Source organism: Sebastes fasciatus, chromosome 15 (genome assembly GCF_043250625.1).
Source record: "Sebastes fasciatus isolate fSebFas1 chromosome 15, fSebFas1.pri, whole genome shotgun sequence".
NCBI classification, from domain to species: Eukaryota; Metazoa; Chordata; class Actinopteri; order Perciformes; family Sebastidae; genus Sebastes; species Sebastes fasciatus.
The window spans coordinates 26,633,229-26,657,066 of NC_133809.1; the positions used below are offsets into that span (position 1 = coordinate 26,633,229).

The 23,838-nt window shown below is 39.0% G+C and overlaps 1 protein-coding gene across 1 annotated transcript in view; it reads right to left on the reverse strand.

Moving 5' to 3' along the window:
- Nucleotides 1-11,552, reverse strand: part of LOC141783822 (leucine-rich repeat and fibronectin type-III domain-containing protein 2) — a 179,484-nt gene extending 167,932 nt beyond the window's left edge. Inside the window, exon 1 of the mRNA XM_074661352.1 lies at nucleotides 10,737-11,552. The gene's annotated coding sequence lies outside the window, so the exon portion shown is untranslated. The remainder of the gene's footprint in view (nucleotides 1-10,736) is intronic.
- Nucleotides 11,553-23,838: the final 12,286 nt, after the last annotated feature.

Below are 23,838 nucleotides of genomic sequence, written 5' to 3' on the forward strand. Positions count from 1 at the left end.
TGCTACTTTTCTTCCATGAGCTGAGTTGACATGAATGGAAAAAAGCAGCGGAACATTTTAGAGTTCATAAACCTTTAGTATCAATATTTGAGGGGAATTGACTTGTTGTAATAACATTATTTATCGCCTAGAGATTTGAATCTCGCCTCACAATTCACCTGTCAACGATTTTCCATGCATCTCGATGTATCGCATCTTCAATTTTCTATATTACTGCACACTGTGAACTCCCATTTTATTTAGAAAGTGCTTTCAAAAGTCAGACTACAACAGTCTAATATAAAAAGCTCCATCTTTTCAATGGTGTGCCACCTCAGTACATTGACACAAAACATAAATCCTTCCGCGCTGCATTACAAGTGTGCTGAAATCTACCAAAGTAAGGTTTTATCATACCAGCTCTGGGACAGGGCACTTCCTGAATGCCTATACGTCATCTTACACTGCATGAGTTAGCCTAGCAGCTAGCAGACTTTTCCTTACTAGCTCTTCTATTCTTACTTGGTTTAACATCAAGTCACTGCATCTCCTGACAGAACAACACCACGGTTGAAATTCAGCCTGCATGCATGTTTCTTTTCAGCTCAACATTGTTGAAATAGAAAAGCTAACATTGGTAGCGAGAGCAACAAGTTAACGATGTTAGAATGCCGTCACTCGGCTTCGTGCACACAGAGTGTGTGTGTGTTTGTGCAAAGCTCGGCCCTCTGTGAAAGACATCAACCAGAGGAAAGAGTAAGAGAAGAGAAACTAGCGTGACAGTAAATGACAGCAGAACGCAGTAAAGACTCACACTGACCTAAAATGATACCAAACTGATTAGAGCTGCAACGATTAATCAATTAGTTGCTAATTATTTCGATAATCAACTATTCGGTTTGAGTATCTTTTTTTTTTTTTTTTTAAGTAAAATTTCTCTGATTACAGCTTCTTAAATGGGAATATTGTTTTGGTTTTCTTTACTCCTCTGTGACAGTAAACTGAATATCTTTGAGATATTTGAGGACGTCATCTTGGGCTTTGGGAAACACTGATGACATTTTTCACCATTTTCTGACATTTCATAGACCAAACAACTGATCAATTAATCAAGAAAATAAAGATTGATTCTACAGATTAATTAACAATGCAAATAGTCGTTAGCTGCAGCCCTACTCCCGATTATGATCTGTCACTGCATCGATGCAGAATCGTCCATGTCCGCATTGTGATGCATCTTAGAATCGAGAAATTTCCATACCTCTATTAGTCACCCATCTACAGTACCAGCCACTGTCCCTGAGCGGAGGTTTCTGGGACAACTTCACCTACTTCAAAGGTGAATGGAGAAGGGGAATAGTCTTAATGGGTCAAAACTCCAGCCACTCTGGCAGTATAAATCTACTCGTTGTTCCACCTGTAAGACACTAGCACTATGGAGCAGATCCGATCCACAGACTGATAGTGCAATGAAAAGTTACATGAACTTTAACTTTACGTATATTTCGGCGCTAATAGTTTGGTACATTTAAGTGAAACATATCAATCAATTACAATATTTAATCGCGTGACTGACCATAGTTCATCATGATAAACTGCAAATAAAGCAAACATTTTTTATCTGTTCAAAATGTACCTTAAAGGGAGATTTGTCAAGTATTGAATACTCTTATCAACATGGGAGTGGACAAATATGCTTGCTTTATGCAAATGTATGTATACTGTATATGAATTATTGGAAATCAATTAACAACACAAAACAATGACAAATATTGTCCAGAAACCCTCACAGGTACTGCATTTAGCATAAAAATATGCTCAAATCATAACATGGCAAACTGCAGCCCAACAAGCAACAACAGCTGTCAGTGTGTCAGTGTGCTGACTTGACTATGACTTGCCCCAAACTGCATGTGATTATCATAAAGTGGGCATGTCTGTAAAGGGGAGACTCGTGGGTACCCATAGAACCCATTTTCATTCACATATCTTGAGGTCAGAGGTCAAGGGACCCCTTTGAAAATGGCCATGACAGTTTTTCCTCTCCAAAATTTTGCGTAAGCTAGTATGCGACAAGCTAGTATGACATGGTACCAATGGTTTCCTTAGGTTTTCTATATTACATGCTTATCGTTGCCAAAAGAATTCACAATAACGATATTATCGTGATATTTATAGAAGAAAAATAATGCTAACAGTCAAATTCATTTTTAACTTTATGCTGTGGGAGGTTTTGAGGTAATGCACACACAGTAAAAGCAAACAGTGTTTTGAAAAGGCTTCAGGGGAACTCCATCCCAGCTCAGCTTGTGGGAAGCTCCAGGTCTCACACTGGAGACTAAAGAGGCAGTTGGCAAAGAACAGCAGCCTTTCATATGTGGAAAACTACCGATTCCTTTTTCACAACATTCATGCTTGAGGTATCCTATTACTAGTATGATTTAATCAGTTTCAGCTCATCAGTGCATTGCTGTTATGTAAGCAACTCGGATATCATAATTCCCCACCAGCACATGCATGCACCATCTGGATACCATGCAGAGCTTTGAAAAAAAAAAAAAAAAAAAATTGTAAAAAAAGTTGTATTTCATGGTATATTGATAAAATATGAGATCAAAACAATGGCTGCCAATAAAAGTAGGAAAGACAATAGTTAGTGGCCTAAAAACTACAGTATGGTCCTTTACAGGTTTTCCTAAAGCTGCACTGGGTAGAAATGAAGAAATATGACAGTCACAAATACATATGAATCAATATTCTGTTACTGTAATGCCTATTTCTCACCTCAAATTTTTTTCAGAATCATCTTGTAGTGTACTGTTTAGCTGTGTAGCGCTTTCTGCACCTTTTTATAAAGGTAGCGCCCTGTGCTCGTAAAACTTAATTCCAGGTTGGCATTAGTTAAACCCTTATTCCTGTTGTTGCTTTATTTTAATAACCCATAATTATTTCCTCCCTATTTCTTATATGTGACTGCACTGTGGTTATGTTTATACCTAATAAAAATCCCATAACAAATATGTCCACAACAATTTACTCAATTTATTAACTAAAAGGGAATGATATCAAAAATATGTAAAATAAAAAAGGTTCACAATACTCTCAATACCAAGAAAATAGTACTTTGACCTTTCACAGAGATAAACAAGTCAGTATTAACCCAAGTCAATCTTCTATGTTCCTTTAACCTTCTGGGGTCACTAGCATATATGTCACCCTTTAATGTACTTGGTCTAGCCCAAAATAACATAAAACAGTACCAAAGGATATGCAATGAACTCTTATGATCTATTTTACTTTCACCAAAAATAACCTGGTGGGCCCACACACACACACACTCACACACACACACACTCTCTCACACACACACACTCTCACACACACACACACACACACGGCAAACAGAAAAGGACCATTAATGAAAACAACCCCGTTGCAGGCCTGGTCGATGCTTGGGAACGTGGTGGCCAAAAACAGTTGAGACCGTTTTACTCTAACAGAGCCAAATAAAAGCTGAGTACTCACGTTAGCGTAGCAGAGTTAGTATCACAGAGTCCCAATGTTGCACCTCCAAGAGTAGTGCAAAAAGCTAGAAAGGCTGAAAGCTGACCGTGGCAGTCCGATGGGTGAAACCTTCTTTCTCCCGCGTTGCCAGAGGAGCTACCAGGCTTTATCCAGGTCACCTGGAGCGCTATCTGGGCACTCCAGAGTGTCCTTCAGCGTAGCTAGCTTGGCTAGTTAGCTGGAAAGGCTAACGGTGCAATATCAGCTACTGCGTTGATAGCCACTTAACTACTCGCAACGTATACATTCGGCGTTTCACTGGCTTGCAGTCCTAGGCTCTAGTTTTTACAGCACTATAACTTAGAAACACAATTTAAACCATAAATCTCTAATTACTACATCTCTTCTCTCCAACTCCTCCTTTGCGCCGCTCCCTCACTTCTCTCGCTCAACCACCCGCTCCTTGCTGCTCCCGCCCCACAGCCAATCACAACCAGGTAAAGTGACATGACACATAAACAACCAATTACATGTAATAAAATTAAACAACGTAGGTTGTACTCAAAGTAAACCACATGCTCACCAAGTACACTGCAACCAGCCTATTTAAAGTGACACAACATACTGTATGTGTATATTGAACTGAACATGTAAATATTAACCAAAACATATTTATTCTGAGCAGAACCACCAGGAAACTGGTAGTAGACCAGGAAACCAACCACAATGGCACTCAGGGGCAGAACAAATTGCCCTGGGGCTACAGCTGTAAAATGAGAAAGTTTATGACCCGGCAGCCATGTTGGGAACTGTTGAGGAAATAACAAGCACCGCCCACCAGCCGGAGCACAGCCAATAGAAACGCTCAATAGGAACGCTCTCTCTGAAATTACCTTGATTTTTTAAAGCCTGAAAACAGAGCCATGAGGAGGTGCAAAAGTCTAGTTTTCTCTCAGAACACTTGAATTACAATATGCTGAAAGGTTATTATGGAATTTTTTGCCCGATGATACCAAAAAATATTCTGCCTACTGCAGTTTTAACTGATATCTAAAGATCCTGATGTCTCTCCTATACTGAATGTCAGATAATATCTAAAGAGCTGAGAGTTTTTAAAGGTTGAGGCAGTCATGTTGTGTTTTTCTGCACTGATTAAAATAATAAAAAAAAAAACAAGGAGAATAAGGAGCTCTCCAGATAACAAAACCACCCTCAACATGAAGTCCATTCCTACAATTTGCTGGGGCTCCACCATAGCAGCTGATTCCTCTAAACACTGCATGAAGTGTCAGCTTCGCTCTGCACACATATGCTGCACCACAGCAGCTGGACTATAGTCACCAGGCAGGAACGCAAACAAAGGACTGACTCAGTGACAACAGGAGCGATGATTAAATTCATTAGGGGAATGTTTGCCTCTAATGCATGGCAATTTGAGGTGAAGAAGCACATGAAAATGCCCTGCAGCTGCGCTCCATTCTCTGTACTGTATATTCATTATTTTGCAAACAGATCAAACGTGTCTGACTGCCTGCATGTCGGCTCCTCCTCGCTTTGGATTTATTTCTTTATTTGTTGTGTTTTTCTGTTCACCTGGCTTGTTTGGCTGGTGAAGGTGAGTGAATGGAGCCATTAGGGAGAGTTTTCTGGAAAGAAACCAAGCTTCTTCACACAGCAGACTTGGAGACGAGAGCCGTGCAGAGACGCCACAGAGGGTTTAAGGCTAAATCCCCAAGTTATTTTCCACTTAATTTTTTAACTTCAATTGCCTTGCTTCGAAGCTATTCCATGTGAACAAGAATTGATCCCCTCTTTATTATTTCACTGTGTGTGGCGTTTAATAAAATGGTCCTCTGATTGCCATTCCTCCCACCTCTCTCTCTCATAATTTCCCTTGCAAAACAACAACGCTCTAACATTCTCCGGGAGCCTTCTGTGCATGTCGAGCTTCTCCCCAAGGTAAAACTGGCCTACTTCTGAGTGCATCCTCAGCATCCATCTGCCGTGCCCGTAAATTGCGTTTGCCTGCGATTGCAGGTTATCTCATCTGTCAAGACAGGCCTATCAATTTCACCGAGCCGTCTCGACAGAAGGCATTAACCCTCCGGCGTCATTCTGGCATCAAGCATTGACAGACAATAACTGCGAGTGATATCAACATATCAGATGAGCACTGTTGATAGTTCTGTTGCGTCTGTTAGCAAAGCGAAACTAAAGACCTGAATAATAATGAATACAAATGGAATTACAATGAATTAAACGGTTCCTGCTCATGTTGTTCTCTGGCTTGAATAAATAACACATTCTCACTCCCAACTCATCAAATACCGTAGCTTGGCCAGTGGCCCTACGCTTCAAACTATGACGCTCTACCCAACACTCAGCGTCAGTTTTGTGTGTCAATTTCTGCTCGTTACATTCATACACGTTTCAAAATAAACTTATGTGTTCACAGGAAACAACTAGGTTTAGGCAGCAAAACTACCTGGTTAGGTTTTGGAAAAGATCATAGTTTAGGTCAAAATAAGTATGTTCGTTACCAAGTTAAGTAGGCTAGGTTATGCACACAAAGTAAGTTAAATTGGCTGCGTAACTTTGCGGAAAATACAATTAACACACAACATATTTCACAAATAACAATTTAACATGACATAACGTTGCGTAACTTAAACATTGTCTTAAAATAAGTCAAGTAGGCTACATAACGTTACGTAACCTACGTTATCGACGTTAACGTAACATTATAAGTCAAGTAGGCTACATAACGTTATGTAACCTGCGTAATCAACGTAATGTAACATTACGTTACATAACTTACATTACGTTGATTTAATTTAAGTCAAGTTTCACATGGGACACTGACAGGGGTCTCCTGTGTGAAAGTCTTGTGTTTTTATTAGGTTTAGGAAAAGATTGTGGTTTGGGTTAAAATACATTTGTTACGTAGTTAAGTAGGTTATGTTATGTACACAAAGTAAGTTAAGTAGACTGCATAGCTTTACAAAACCTACGTAACCTATATAACATAACAATGTTACGCAACTTAAACATTGACTTAAAATGAGGCAAGTAGGCTACATAACGTTAAATAACCTACGCAATCGTAATCAAATTGATGTAACATTATAAGTCAAGTAGGCCACTTAACGTTACGTAACCTACGTAATCACGTAACATTACATTACGTAAGTTACATGGTAACCTAAAATAAGTCAAGTTTCACATGGGACACGAACAGGGGTGTCCTGGGTGAAAATCCTGTTTTTTAGGAAAAGATCGTGGATTGGCTTAAAATAAGGATGTTTGTTACGTAGTCAACTAGGCTATGTTACATACACAAAGCAAGTTAAGTAGGCTGCACAACCTATATAACATAATGTTATGTAACTTAAACGTCAACTTAGAAAGAGTCAAGCAGGCTACATAATGTTACGTAATCAACATACATGACATTATGTTACGTAACTTATACATCGACTTAAAATAAGTTGACTTTCATATGAGACACAAAACAGCGATATCTTGAGTAAAAGTCCTGTGTTTTTATATTAAGTTTAGGAAAAGATCGTGGTTTGGGTTAAAATACCTATTACTTTTATGTAGTTAAGTAGACTATGTTACATACACAACATAAGTTAAGTAGGCTACGTAATGTTACGTAACCTACGTAAAGAAACTTTGTAAGTTATATATAAAGCCCAAAACAGATCATTGCCTGAACATAATGGTTGTTTGTGTTATTATCAGATGAAGGGAATTTAATTTAAAAAAACAAAACAGTATGCACGTTCCACGGTAAGTGTATTTCCATATATAGAGAGCTGTGGAACCTGCTGGAAAATTATTTGAAAAGGATACTCCAGCAATTTAGTATTGTACTTCCATAAAGGCAGAGGACTTTTAAGAGACAGATTAAAACAAAAAAAATAATAATAATGGTCAACAGTGAAGCAACAGAGACCAAGAAATCCTGACTTTTAGTCTCAAGTACAGCTCAAGCTCCCAAAACATGACATCATCATATTTCTAATGACATCACCAGGTTATTTTCTCCATTTTTATAAAGCCCCTCCAGAGCCATAAAATATATTTTACAACCGTTTTCACAGGCTGAGTAGGACACCTCATGACAGGTAAACTTGATGTACATAATCAGCGAAGTGACTTTGATTGGACATAAATCTTTATCAACTTGTACTCAATATATAGGCCCTGAAATCGTATTTTTTTAATGAGGTTTTTACTCAGAGATTGAATCAGACATGAGCACGGTATTTTCTTTCTTCTCTTTCTTTAGAAACATGTAATATCACGTACTCCTGTGCACCAATCAAACAAGAAAACATAATCTTATGACCCTTGGCGGGTAAATCTGACCAAACCACAACAACACATTCCCAATTAGCTGAGGTTTTCAATGTTAAAGAAATACTTCACCCAAAAAGCGACCATTTGTATATCAATTACTCACCCTTTGTTACTTTGATTTCTTGAGGAAAACATTGTTTTTCTCGCATGCCTCCACGGCGAACAGAGGGCCGGGTTTGTAAAAACAGCAAAACTATATTAAAAGATCTGTGTACAAACTCTATCACAACTGGTGCAGTATATTCCAAGTCTCATTTATCCAGTCGTATGCTCACTACTTCACAAACACATGCATCTTCACTAAAACCTTACTATTTAGAACACATCCGTATAAACAGTGAAAAAGCTCTAAAAAAATGCACCGTACACTACCTGCTCAGCACCAAACAGCAGACAGATGCAGTCAGAGACTAGCTACAACGTTCATAGCTATACCTACGAAACCTAAATTTGTATATATATATCTCACAAAATCCATTTGTATGTTATCCATCTAATTGTGAACAAGGAAGTATAAAGAGCAACGAGGAGGAAGTCGGTGTGGATGGCTGGGTCATAAAACACAGGACTTTTGCCCAGGATACCGGTGTTTGTGGCCCATGTGAAACCAGAAGTCAACGGCCATTTATTTGTCATGTAACTTCTGTACTTCAGTTACGGTATTTCCGGTGTTATTATAACCCTAACCACAATATTTTCCTAAATCTAACTAGGTAGTGTTTGTCACGGAACTTTAGTACTTAAGTTACGTCATGTCCGGTTTGGCGTAACCAGTTCTGGTTTGGCGTAACTTAACCACAATGTTTTCCTAATCCAAACTAAATGGTTTTGTTGCCTAATCCTAACCAAGCTGTTTCCTGCGAAGACGAAGAAGTTTATTTAGAAAAGATCGGAGCGGAAATTGACGCTGGACATTGATGGGAAAATGCACGAAAAATGAGGAATAACTTTTCGCACGATATCATACAAACCGTTGTATGAGAATACGTTGGAGAAATCAACTGTTTGCTAACACGTTCACCATATCAACTCATGATATGTCTATGTCGTGTTCACAGCTTGTTTCTGCTGCTCCCAAGTGACCAAAAAATGCTATTGCAGGTAAATGTTATGGAGAAATACATATCATGGGGCTTTAGGAAAGGGTGTAGACTCAAATAATGGATGATACTAGGAAAGAGAGATAACTGGTTGCTCTGTTTATTCAACCATAAGGCAACCATGTGGTCTTGGAAAATGGGGAAACAAAATTAGGACAGACAGGAATGCTCTGACGAAGACCTACAGTGGTTGAAAGATGTTGGCTTTTTAACAACAATAAAGGCTTTTTTATATATATCCTTCCTTGTTGCCACTTGTTTTATTATTTTTGAGTGCCTGCATTGCCTTCCTGTCTAATGGATGATACTAACTTAAAAAAGTAATGTGGTGTTGAAGTGGTGCACTGAACTGTACTGTAAATAAAACCAACGAACAGGCTCTTTATTCTTCTTTTAGATGAGCTATTTTTGGTTCCATCCACAGACCTCCATTGTACACAGTGGAGATCCACTGACATAAATTACAGTGGCAATAAATAGCAAAGGCCTGGATAACACAGTATAGTCCTGTGAGTCATTTAGCGTCACAATCATTCTGTTTTCATGAATAAAACACAGTTGAATCTCTTCAGTAAACTACAGGGGCTTTTTTGCTCGGAGAACCTCTGCGCTTCTGTATTCTTCAGACAAACCCTTCACAGTGTGATTTTTTTTTAAGGAGAATACCACCAGCCATTCAAATGTCGATAAATGCCCCATTGTGGGAGTCAAAGCATCTCCCTTCATACTGCAGTTTCATAGTCCTCTGCTGCGCTGTCCATGGTGCTGAACAGCCTTCACTATGCTCCTCTATATACCTCCACACTCGGACCTCTTATACTAGGTTCTCCTCAGCAAGTGCCATGTTACCACTAGATGTAATCCACAAGAGGGGTGGTGATTACAGTGGGTGGTGGCGTTACACTGCTTTCCCATGATGCCTCATGGCGGCCATCGATCCCTTAACCAGACAAACACACACAAACACACAGGCACACAATATCTTTTTTTTTCTCCAAAGGGACAGCTAGTTTAATAAAAAAATCATCAGCACATAGGGGACATATGATAGAACTATCTCTCACACGCACGCACCTCTCACACGCACGCCCGCGCACAGCAGCATGTCCATTCGTGCAACTTAAAAAGAGAGTTTAATAAAACGTCTTGGCTAATCGCAAGGGAACATTTTGGAAAAGAGTAGGCTAATCACTCCCTCCTCTTCCTCCCCCTCTCTCTCTCTCTCTCTCTAACACACACACAAGACAACCCACACACCCCAAACAAAAAACACGCCCGTTTATACACACCCAGGATTAGTATGCGTCAGGCACACCTATCCAACCTCTCAGTTTTTCTTGGTTTCCCTTTTTTTTCCCACATATGCAACATTGCAAAAATGAATAAAGAAATGGTAAAACAACAGCAGCTCCAGCACTGCTGCACTGAACAGATTCACCACCGATCAGGTTACTTTCTGTGGATATACCTGTGATTTGTCCAAGAGTGCCCAGCCACCCTTCAACCCATCATTAACACACACACAGCCTGCCATTATTACAGAGGAATAGATATCCAGAGCTTTTGAAACCTTAGTGGTATAGCCTCAGGAACAATATATATATATATATTATTATTTTTTTCTTTTTAAATCGGCGCATTAGAATTTGAGTTGAAGGTGAACTGTAAGCAGAAGATCCACCACATATAGATAATAAAAGCAACATAACTGTTAATCTGATATATCTGAGCGGTGCGCAGTCACAACTCATCATGCATCAGACTAGTATTAAGGTTATTCCTTACCTTCAGAGACGGACAAGTATCCATTGTGCGCCACCGCAGGCTCTTATTCAGTGTATTTCTGTTTCCTCCTGGTCCGAGGCTATACAGCCGCTCCCTTTCCACCCATTCACACACTAATTCCAGGAGACGAACTGCAAAAACCAGCTGCCTATACCGAGCCGCATATCGCTTCTCCTTGACAATTTTTTGTGTTCCCACCAGCGAGATGCTCTGGAAAACCTGCGCTTTTTTTTTTTGCCGCGGGAGCACAAGCTGCGACGAAGAGAGAGCTTCACAGCATATTTGTAGTTTCCCCCCTTCAAGTAAAAATAACTAGCTCTCTTGCTGGTGTGTGGGCTCGTCTATGTATTTCCAGTTTTTTCAGAGAGCGCTTGCTGCTGCCGCCGCTGCTGCTGCTACATGGCACAGGCGCTTTTCTATTTTCTCCCCGCGGTAGTTACTTGTCAGTGGAAAGAAAAAAGAAAAAACACCAATATGTCCTTGTAAATGTTTGGCTTTTCCAAAAACGCCCATCCAAGCCGAAAGTTTGTAAAAAAAAAAAATAAGGTGAAAATAGTACATCCGAAAAGAAAGTTTTTGGTTTTGTTTTCAATAATTCAGGAGTTTTTGTCCAAAGAGCGAGGAGGAGATGGATAGGAGCGAAGTCTCTGCGCTAGAAAGACTGCAATGGAGCGGAGGATAACCCTAGATGGCACAAACACCATGAGGTATCACAGAGCCCACCCTAGGGAGGGGGTTAGAGTCAAGAAGGTCAGCTATAGAACTACAAACACACCGGAGAGAGATTTCGAGCGATGATTATGCGTAAAGAGCCACTTTGGCACGGCACGGTCCGCCCTCCGCAGCGAGTATACCGTGTTGTGTCTGCAGGAGATTAAGGACCGACCACGGATTAGTGTGTGCTTAGAGGTGTTTAGCGTTCACAGCAACAAAGTAGCCTATCAGGCGTTGTCAAGGGGGGCAGCCTTGCTCTTATATTATGGGTCGGTTCATTTGAAAATAAAGTGTGCATTTTGTTTCGTCGTTGTTGAAGAAAGCTTTCTGTAGAGATCAGTCCCATGAAGTGCCGGTTGCATCCTGTCTGACCTTCAGAAATCAGGAGAGCTGAGAACTTCCGTGCTGGAACACTGACACAGTGAGGGACAAGGATGAACTGATAAATCGGATAATGAATGGTTAACAAGTAGTTCTTCAAACTATATAGTTATGAACAGATTTAAGGTCCATTTCATGCCATTTTTTTCAGAGGAAAATGGGGTGTTTTTCACTCTACTACAATAAGAGCCATAGTAAATAGTTACTTTTCAGAATTTTACATGCAAAATATGTGATAACTGGCCAACAGTATATTATATAATATAATATAATTAGGGCTGTCAATCAATTAAAATATTGCATCAAGAATAGTCACATATTAATCAAATATTATCAATTCAAAATGTACCTTATATCAAGTATTTAATACTCTTATCAACATGGGAGTGGGTAAATATGCTGCTGTATGCAAATGTATATATACTGGAAATCAATCAACAACACAAAGAAATTACAAATATTGTCCAAAAACCCTCACAGGTACTGCATTTAGCATACAAACAATATGCTCCAATCATAACATGCCAAACTGCAGCCCAACAGGCAACAACAGCTGTCAGTGTGTCAGTGTGCTGACTTGACTATGACTTGCCCCAAACTGCATGTGATTATCATAAAGTGGGCATGTCTGTAAAGGGGAGACTCGTGGGTACCCATAGAACCCATTTTCAGGTCAATGGACCCCTTTGAAAATGGCCATGGCAGTTTTTCCACATCATAATTTTGTTTGGAGCAATATTTAGCCTCCTTCAAGACAATATGACATGGATGGTACCAATGGATTCCTTAGGTTTTTCTAGTTTTGAAGTATCTTCACTCTCACTTTAAAACTGAGTCCACTACAATCAAAAATGTGCAAGTTGTGTAAATGCGTTAAAAATGTAGTGTGTCCAAATAGTGTTTAGGGGGCGTTACATATGCCAATACCTGCTCTTATAGTGTTTAGGGGCGTTACCTATGCTGATACCTGCTCTTATAGTGTTTAGGGGCGTTACCTATGCTGATACCTGTTAGTATAGTGTTAAGGGGCGTTACCTATGCTGATACCTGCCCAAATAGTGTTTAGGGGGCGTTACCTATGCCAATACCTGCTCTTATAGTGTTAAGGGGCATTACCTATGCCAATACCTGCCCTTATAGTGTTAAGGGGGCGTTACCTATGCCAATACCTGCTCTTATAGTGTTTAGAGGGTGTTACCTATGCCAATACCTGCTCTTATAGTGTTTAGAGGGTGTTACCTATGCCAATACCTGCTCTTATAGTGTTTAGGGGGCATTACCTATGCTGATACCTGCCCTTATAGTGTTTAGGGGGTGTTACCTATGCCGATACCTGCTCTTATAGTGTTAAGGGGGCGTTACCTATGCCAATACCTGCTCTTATGGTGTTAAGGGGCGTTACCTATGCCAATACCTGCTCTTATAGTGTTTAGGGGGCGTTACCTATGCCAATACCTGCTCTTATGGTGTTAAGGGGCGTTACCTATGCCAATACCTGCTCTTATAGTGTTAAGGGGCATTACCTATGCTGATACCTGTTAGTATAGTGTTAAGGGGCGTTACCTATGCCAATACCTGCTCTTATAGTGTTAAGGGGCATTACCTAATCTGATACCTGCCCTTATAGTGTTAAGGGGGCGTTACCTATGCCAATACCTGCTCTTATGGTGTTAAGGGGCGTTACCTATGCTGATACCTGCCCTTATAGTGTTAAGGGGGCGTTACCTATGCCAATACCTGCTCTTATGGTGTTTAGGGGGCGTTACCTATGCCAATACCTGCTCTTATGGTGTTAAGGGGCGTTACCTATGCCGATACCTGCTCTTATAGTGTTTAGGGGGTGTTACCTATGCCGATACCTGCTCTTATAGTGTTTAGGGGGCGTTACCTATGCCAATACCTGCTCTTATGGTGTTAAGGGGCGTTACCTATGCTGATACCTGCCCTTATAGTGTTAAGGGGGCGTTACCTATGCCAATACCTGCTCTTATGGTGTTAAGGGGCGTTACCTATGCCAATACCTGCTCTTATAGTGTTTAGGGGGCGTTACCTATGCCAATACCTGCTCTTATAGTGTTAAGGGGCATTACCTATGCTGATACCTGCCCTTATAGTGTTAAGGGGGCGTTACCTATGCCAATACCTGCTCTTATAGTGTTAAGGGGGCGTTACCTATGCCGATACCAGCTCTTATAGTGTTTAGCAGGTGTTACCTACGCTGATACCTGCCCTTACGGGGCGTTACCCCTGCTAATACCTGTCGTTATAGTGTTTAGGGGGCGTAACCTATGCCGATACCTGTCCTTTCATGTTTCAGGGGCATTACATCTGCCAATACCTGCGCTGATAGTGTTAAAGGGGTGGTACCTATGCAATATCTCATTATAGTGCTTAGGGGGCATTACCTAAATGGATACCTGCCCTATTATTGTTTAAAGGGCGTTACCTACACCGATACCGGCTCTTTAGTTTTTAGGGGGTGTTACCTATGCAGATACCTGTCCTTAGTGTTTGAAGGTTGTTAACAATGCCGGTACCTGCTCTTATAGTGTTTAGGAGGCATTACCAATGCTGATACCTGGCATTATCGTGGTTAGGGGGCGTTACCTATGGGTGTTATTTATTCCCCTATAGTGTTTAGGGGGCGTTACCTATATAGATACCTGTCCTTACGTGTTTAGGGGGCGTTACATTGGCCGGTACCTGCCCTTATAGTGCTAAGGGTGCATTACCTATGCCAATACCAGCCCTTATGGTGTTTAGGGGGGCGTTACCTAAGCCAATACCTGTCCTTTTGTGTTTATGGGGATTTATCCATGCCGATACCTGTCTTTAGTGTGTGGGGGGCGTTAACTATGGCTGAACCTGCCCTTATATTGTTAGGAGGCATTACCTATGCTGATAACTGCCTTTATCATGTTTAGGGGGCGTTACTTATGCCGACACCATCCCTTATAGTGTTTTGGGGGCGTTACCTATGCCAATACCTTTCCTTATAGTGTTAAGGGGGCTTTACCCATGCTGCTACCTGCCCTTATTGTGTTTAGGGGATGTTACCTATGCCAGTACCTCCCTTTATAGTGTTTAGGGGGTGTTGCCTATAACTTTATTGTGTTTAGGGGGCGTTTCCTATGCCAATACCTGAAGTTAGTGTTAAGGGGGCATTACCTATGCTGATAACTTCCGTTTTAGTGATTAGTTGGCGTTGCCGATACCTGCCCTTCTAGTGTTTTGGGGGCGTTACATATGCCGATACCTGCCTTTATAGTGTTTAGAGGGCATAGCCTGTGCTATTACCTCTGCTGATAGTGTTTAAGGGGGGTCACCTATGATAATAATCAACAAACGGCCATTTGCCTCAAATGTCTGTTCAAGTGGCATATTTGGGTAAGACCACATTTGGATGGTTAAGGACATTTAGTGCACCTGGTGATGATTTCCCATAACAGAACATTTTGAGAAAATAATCCAGTTATTTTTAAAACATTTGCAAACATTATAGTAAACTAATGAATACATTTTTCATAGTACAAATATATTAATTCTAATTTCCTACTTGTTTCTCCTCATGACCGACCAGATTTATCTTGTGACCACTCATGAGGGGATTTTTTTTTCCTGGTATTTAGAGTCAATATTTTTACATTTGGCTTTTTTAGACCAAATTGGGCTCTTGGTGTTGCATGTGATAAGATATTAATACAAATTGCAAAATCAACCATTTTTCTGTGTTTTTTTTTTCTTTCTTTTCCCATGATATCATTTAAATATGTAGTACGGTATCTCAGTGATAGACTTCTCTTTGCCACCAACTGGGTTTGCACATTTGGTGACAAAATACACAAATGTCAATAATTGTTATTACACCAAATGAAGGAAACATTTCTTATTTGCATGGTATATGGGCTATGTAGGAATAATATATGAATTGTATTAGGGAAAAAGTCAAGTATCAAGCTGACCAAACAATATTATATAATATTTATGTTTGAGTCTCAGGGCTCTCCAGGACCCCAAACACAACATTAAAGGGATTAGGGTTAAAGTGATTTAGTATTTTTGCACCAGAGTTACATCCTGTTCCTGTGGAAAGCACTTTAGAAGCATTTAGACCAACATATTGGGAGATAAAATTGCTGTGTTGGAGGATTTCTGACCTCAGTATTTGTCAAATGCCTGGCTACAGCCCCTCTGAGTCTGCAGGAACACTTTCGTTATCAGTTTATTCCTGATTAACTCTGACTCAGATGTACATGTAGCATAATTAAATGTGATATACTAGACACCCCTTCCTAAGGAAATGATACCTGGAGACACTCTTAAGGTCGCCTTTGCACACCAAGTCTGTATTTTTTGTCTGCATTTTTTAAATCTGTCATCCGATAAAACACACAGAGTCCGATGTGTTTTGTTGTTCTATTCATTACAAAATGTTGCTATAGGACAAAACTGAATGAATTATATGGGTGCAATGGATAGCGCTAGCCCCAAACACGGCTAATGAATGAATAAGATTAGCGAGAAGCTATCGTTTAGCTGCCGAGAGCACAGTCACTACTGTCTAATCTTTCCTACATCCTTTGTTTTGCGACCATCCCCGATTCCTGCTCTGAACACCTGCCAAATTCTGCATATCTATCTTCTTTTATTTCTTTATTGTTAAGTGCTTTTTGCTGGGAGACAAAATGAATGTTTATCAGATGTCACGGTGGCTCTGAGTGTGCACACAAACCTCTTTTTGCTGTTGACGGATGCAAAAACAACGCAGAAAATCAAACCTGTTCCGAAGACTTTACAGTCAAAACTTTCGGAATCGGTGTGTAAAAACAATTGACACAACGTGAGGTTGTATTTATTTTTAAACAGGCACAAATTTTGTACGAAAAATACATACTTGTGTTGTGCAAAAACAATATAAAGATGGATATATTGTCAGTGACCTCCAAACTCCCAAAAAATGCAGCGAGATGTTTTTTTTTTTTTATCCAAAATGAAAATTCATGCCATAGAGGGCTAAGTTAAATTAATTAAAGTTCACTTTAAAACTGTGGTACAGAACTTTTTCATACACGTAAATGCTACATTCACTATTTGTATTGGTCCGCTATACAATTTAATGTCAAACAAATTCACACAATGATGATTACACCAATACTAATAAAACTCCCTGCATTTTGCATCATTGCTGACTTTGGAAAGCTAAGAAAGTTCATTTAGTGTCACGTTTTACATCAACCACATTTCATAATTTCAACTGGAATTTATAATTGAAATGATGATTGGGTAATTACCTCCTCTGAGGATTCCATGACTCTCAAAGTTTTGTTTTTTTCCTCCTGTTTTTCTTAGCATCTGAAGAGTGAAAGTAACCCAAAGTATATTTTGCATGCATCTTTTCATGTACTAGCCATAAGAGGCAGACTATTCATGCAGAACTGGAAATTTCAGTAACACTTATCTATAATAACCATCATATTTAAATGATAACGTGGTAGTTAATTGAGCTATATTAAACTATTTTAATGTTAATTGTCAAGTTATTGTTAATATATATATATATATTTATATATATATATATATATATATATATTTTGAAACATCCACTCGAAGATTTTTAACTGGAATGGAATCCACTCAATGACAAACAGCTTTTCCTTTTTCCCTCCTTAACTTTGTAGGTTGAGATGAAAGTTCAGTTGATTTTGGAATTATTATCCATTTCAATTAGTCATTAGCCATTAGCCATTAGGTGAAAAACCTTTGAAATAGAAAAAATACAGAAAAGAAAATGTACACATTATTACAAAATAAGTATAAATAACAACTTCATTTTTTAAGACTTCATTAATCCTTATTTAATTTAATACACACAATCCTATTAAATGCCTCATGTTAAATGCAAATAAGCAAGTGTACACTGCTGTAATAGCCTTTGCCTTAACATAAAGGTATATATATATATATATATATATATATATATATATATAAAATTTAATTACTATTTTTAAGTATTTAGTTAAACACAAAGTATTTTATAATTAAGTTTGAGTTCATATTAAATCACGCAGTAATTTTAAACTACATTTCCCATAAGCCCATGTACTTCTCATCAAATTTGTGAATGAATGAACCAGGATGTGCCCGCACTTAACAAACAAATCAACAAGCAATCAACACCCTTTTAGCTCTTTGATCGCCACAATTTACCGTGCCTCTCACTGTATTATCTACCGGACATTCAAAACAAACAATTCGCAGCATTAAAATAAACAATCTGCTACAAACAAAGTTAAACTACCGGCACAAACAGCGCTAAACAACAGCATCAGTGATCTCCGACAGGTAAACAGTCTCTCAGTCTCTGATCCAGTATCCTTACCGGCTGCCTCTCACACTTTGTAGATGTCCGTTCTGCACATAGTCTTACTGCAGATTGCAGCGCTGTTTGAATGACAGCCCTGCTTGTTAGCGCGCTGCTAACTTTTCAGGACTCTTTTTACTGTGACACTGAGAGTGTTGCTTTTATAAACTCCGGGCGTAATTAGATTAATTACTTCCCTCCCTCTGGTTTACTCCCTGAGCACTCCGTTTTGCTAGTGGACTTATTCATTTACAAATTACTTTCTGATTTATTTATTTTCTATTTTTTTATCTATATTATTTTCTTAATTTCTATTTATTAATATTTATAAACCTTAATTTTATGCAACCTTCAGTTTGACTTGACATAAATAAACAATGAAATGATTTTATAATAAATGTATAATGTTTAGTATTTATTAGTAATGCTATAATATCTGTTATGTTAGTAATTTTCTGTTATATTAGTTTGGTTAATATGACATAATTAATTAACTTTATTGTTGCACACATTATAACATTTTATATAATTTATATTTGTTAGTGATTACTAAATAATTTTTAAACCTTCAAAAAAATGTTTGTAAAACCTCTATAAACATAACATAAATAGATGGACCAGAGACCAATTATTAACCATTTATAAAGTATTAACTCTCTATCTAAATACTGTTTATAGATACTTTACAAAGTATTTATTAACTGTAAATCAGTAGTCAAAGACAGTTTGTTTTCAAATGTGTTGTTCAGATGTGCACAAACATGCTGCTCAGGTCTCTGTATAATAAGACAATATGATAATCAAGTAAGACATTGTGCAACATGGAGTGAGAAAATCTTTGCCATAGAAAAAAAACTCACTTTGACTTGTACGTTGTGCTATCCACAGCCCTGGGAAACCTCAAGGCTATGGCATTGTGCTTTGCCGCAGGCCTTGCTTATACAGACACGTTAACTTTAAACAGTCAGGACAGGCATGTAGTCGAGTTCTAGAGGAAATAATTAGATTTTTAGCCATATCAGTTTCACAGTGATATTTTCAGTATGGTATAATAATAAATACTCAGTTGCTAACTAATAACACTGAAGTAAATGTAACTTCAAAATGACACTAGCACATTTGGAGAAAGAACGTAGTTTTACTTACTTCAAGTAAGTAATATGGACATTTAAGGGGGGGGGACACTTCTGGGGAATAGGGGTAGGGTTAGGGTTAGGATTTCACCATGAAACTTCTTCAGTTGGTTACTTACATTAAAACAATTAATTCTGAAATGTTGTTTTTAAATATGCAAATGAGGCATTATCTTTTCAAATATGTGTTAATTTGCATACATTTCCCAAACATAAATCTGAACATTGGATAAAGCCAGGTTCAAAATTATTGTTTCATTTTGTTGACATATTAGAGTCAAAGGTTTTTACAGAGGGAATTTTGGACATCTCTTTGTATCGCTCTATAAATCAGAAAATATTGTCAACAGCTATAAAAAAAAAAGTGTCATGTTTTTAGGAATAAAATGTTAAATAAATAAGGTTAGGAATCATATAAGAACCAACCCCTCTCCAAAAAACTTCAGAAAATAGATAGAAATGAAAGTGGAAAGTTCGGTGTATGTCAGTGCTACTGCTGAATTGGAGATTTATGGCTCAGAGCAGTGGTTCCCAACCTGGGGTCCGGGCCCCATTCACTGTGCAATTCATACAGAAGTCTGGATATAAAACTATTAAAAAAGATCTGGAAAAAGAAGTGGTTCAGAGTATGAGAAAAAAATTACTTTGAGAAAAGCCTTTGAAGATATGGATTGTAAAATGTCAGACATTTTGCAAGACGCTACCGGTGAATAGGGTAAAAAAAAAAAAAAAAGACTAATAGATATCACTCAGCCTAGTCGCACATCAGTTTGTGAAATAGTCACAAAATTGAAAGTATTGATTTGCGTACATAGATACAAACTTTTGGTGCTATTTAAAACAATACCACAAGCTTTTCCTCAACCTAACTAAGTATTCTGTTGTCTAAGCCAAACCAAGTTGATTTATTCCTAAACCCAACTGAGTAGTTTTATTTTGAAAAAATGTAGCGGAAATTGATGTGGGTCACGTGTTGCTGGACATTCATTGGAAAAAGCACTACAATTACATCGTTGAACGTTGTGCTGAGCATCACAAAAAAAAGGGAAAATTTTGTAAAAATAGTTTCAATTTCATGACTATTTCACGAACTGCCATTAGACTGTGTTGCATCCATAAGTCATAATACTAGCCATCACCGCTATAGACACCAAACTGATATTGTGGCAAGCTATACTGTAGGTCTGTCGCTCTCAAATGATCCTCCATGAATTGAACATGTTTATTTCTACACAATAATTATCCAAGTATCCCATGTTTACTGCTGTCATCACATTTTGATTCAAGTATTGTCCAATTCTGAATGGTTTGATCTGATTGAGCCCATCCACCTCCAAACCTGTGAGAAAAGCAAAGACAAAAACACAAAGACAGAAAACGCTCCTGTTAAACATCTAAAACTGTTTCAACTTTAGTGATGTGCTAATGCACTGCCCCATTACCCATAATAAGACACTCATTGAGAAAATTGGTTTTCCGGGCCTTTAAGCTACTCATATGACCTGCTGAAAAGGAGTCAGGCTTCATTGTGTTGGTTTGTTTGTTTTAGAGCTGAGCTTGAAAGTGCATTCTTGACCTTAGAAACAAAGTATTAAATGCAACTTACTTAAACTTAGCAAACATCATCTGCTTAGGAAGAGCAGAACATGCACTTGAAAGCTCTGGGAAATTATATTAAAGGGGACAGTAGGTAGGATTTGGCAGCATCTCGGGGTGCGGTTGCAGATTGCAACCAACTGAGTACCCCTCTGCTCACTCCATCCTTCCCAAGGCTGTGCTAACGTGAGCCGCTGGGTGCAAAACCGTGGTAATGCCGTTCACCTTGCTCAGAGGAGAACTACGGTGGCCTTCAGGTAACGTAATTACAGCAAAGACTCTCGCTAGAGCCAGTGTCGATATGAAGGGCTCATTCTAAGCTAATGAAAACACAATTCTTATTTTTAGGTGATTATACACTAATGAAAACAAAGTTATGAATATTATATTTAATTAATGGTAATAGATCCCCCTTAACGTGGACCTGGATTTTTTTAATTTTTTAATTTTTTTTATTTTGTTCATCAAACTATTATGAGTGGTATTACCTCTTCAGGTAAATGGACTATAAAGAGGTTTTCTTGCTATTTGTTGCTGATACTGATTTCCATTGACGTGTCTTTGGTAGCTGAACATCAGGCAGGATTTGTGTCCTCCAGGGTTCCTGAGCAGAAAAGGATCCCTGGCAGCTGTCTTGTAGCTGTTGAACTCAGCAGGTGGACCGGAAGTCCCCCCTCGCTCTCCTTCCTTCTCCTTGCTTTCCCTCTGTTTGTTATCGATGCAGACGGCAGGAGACATGGCTGCTCTGCGTCTCTTTCCCACTGGGCCATTGATCTGTGATTAGACCCTCTTTTATTACTAGTAATACACTGCATTACTGGCAAACTGACCACTTGTCCATGGCACCTGATTGTAGTGTTGCGTTCAAAGGAACATACGGGGTAAAAGATAAGAAACGTTAGAATTTTATAAACTGATCTGACCTGTATAAATCTGTCCTTATTCTCATCTGTAAGACCTTAAACCTCAGTTAAACCAGGCCAGCAGCAGGTTTAAGTTCAATATCAGTTAAACCAGGCCAGCAGCAGGTTTAAGGTAAACCTCAGTAAACCGGGTCTACAGCAGGTTTAATTTGAACCTCAGTTAAACTGGGTCTGCAGCAGATTTAAGTTAAATATCAGTTAAACCGGGTGTGCAACATGTTTAAGTTAAACCTCAGTTAAAACAGATTTGCAGCCAGTTTAATTTAAACCTCAGTTAAACCAGGTCTGCAGCAGATTTAAGTAAAACGTCAGTTAAACCAGGTCTGCAGCAAGTTAAACCTTAGTTAAACCGGGTCTACAGCCAGTTTAAGTTAAACCTCAGTTTAACCGGGTCTACAGCAAATTTAAGTTAAACCTCAGTTAAATTAGGTCTACAACCGGTTTAAGTTAAACCACGGTTAAACTATGTCTACAGCAGGTTTAAGTAAAACCTCAGTTAAACCAGGTCCAATGCAGGTTTAAGTTGAACCTCAATTAAGCCAGGTCTCCAGCAGGTTTAAGTGAAACATCAGTTAAACCGGGTCTGCAGCACGTTTAAGTTAAACCTCAGTTAAACCAGGTCTAAACCAGTTAAACCTCAGAAACAGGACAGAGACCAGGTGCGGATTAAACCGCAGCTTCTGAGGACACAGCAATGGAGTTTAAGTGATGATGTGACTTTGACCTATCCTAAAGCTTAAACCACAGCTAAGCTGATGAGCAGCAGCCCCACCACGTTCACATACATTGTATCAACAGCACACAGGCAATATTTCAAACTTTGAGCTCATTTCACAATGGTTTATGAGACTGGTGAAAAGGCTAATAAAGCCAGCGGCTCATATTTCATTTTGACACAAAGCTGCGGTTGTTGTGCCTCTTGTGCACCGTCGTTGAGCTATAGAGAAGTCATTATAATAATGATTCCAAACAAGGCTTTTAGCCACAGTTAAATTACAGTAAAAGTGTCGTAAGTAGGCTGTAAGTGTCCCTGTGTAAATGGAACCGGAGACAAGGGATGCTTCATTTAGGCAAAGCACATTTCATTACCAAACTGTCAAAGTACAATTTGCGCAGACAGATAGTGGATCCAAAATAAACAGAATGTGTCGTTGGAGAAAAATGTTAAAGGACACGAAAACAAGTTGTGACAAAAGGAGACAGCAAACTAGGCACAATCAATGGCCTTGTATGTACTCAATAGCAAGGCAACAACAAAGGAGAGAAAATGAAAAGAAGGGGTAATGAGATAGACAAACGCAGGAGCAGTAAGTGGGCAGTTGAGACAGCAGTGATTATGGTTTTCAGTAGGATGAGTGGGATACAAATGGAGGCAGGGTGGTCCAGGTCCAACAGCAGAGATGGAAGTAGTTCAGAGAGACAGAGGTTTCTAACCTTTTTTTACATTATGAGCCCTTAAAATGAAGCAATTACTCCGCAATTACTCACTTGCATATGTTGCAACAACCCGTTCTCACTCCCGACTTGTCAGATACCGCAGTTTGGTCAGTGCCCCTCGGTATCGGAAAGCGATGCACGGAGACGCCCTTTAGCAACAGTATGGGACGAATTAAGAGACTTTCATTATTACAAGACTTTCAACCAGGAGACCGCTGTTCATGTCCCGTTTGAAACTAAAAGTAACGTTGACTTATTTTGTCACGTCAGTCGTTAGTCACGTGACTCGTTGGTATCCTCGGCCCAATGAGTCACATTACTCGTTATTACCCCATGCGTTGGTCTCCGACGTCGAGAGGCACTGACCAAGTGGCAGAATTTGACAAGTTGGCAGTGAGAATATATAAATTTATATATAAACTTTTATACATTTTTAAGATGTAGCTCAGTTTTAAAGCTAGAGAGAAGATACCGGCATCATATGAAGCTAGAAAACCTAAGAAATCCATTAGTCCCAGCCTTGTCATACTAGCTTGTCGCAAAGGAGGCTAGATAAC